We start from the raw sequence: 240 nt of genomic DNA on the forward strand, positions 1-240 counted from the left end.
ATCGTCACCAGGGTCAGACCCAATATCTGGTGAAGTGGCGGGGATATCCCGACTCCGAAAATTCGTGGGAGTTTGAGATGCCACTTCGGCAAGTTTGCCCAGACGCCGTGGACGCTTTCGATCAGAAAGATCAGGACGCCCCGCGCTTCCCGGCAATAGCCAGTGAAGTAGAAGGGTCATGCGCTGAGCTCAAGCGGTGGCCCTGAGCTCTTGCGGTCACAGACACAGAGCTCGCGGGAG

This window comes from Plasmopara halstedii (assembly GCF_900000015.1).
Source record: "Plasmopara halstedii genome assembly, contig: Scaffold_525, whole genome shotgun sequence".
Lineage (NCBI taxonomy): Eukaryota > Oomycota > Peronosporomycetes > Peronosporales > Peronosporaceae > Plasmopara > Plasmopara halstedii.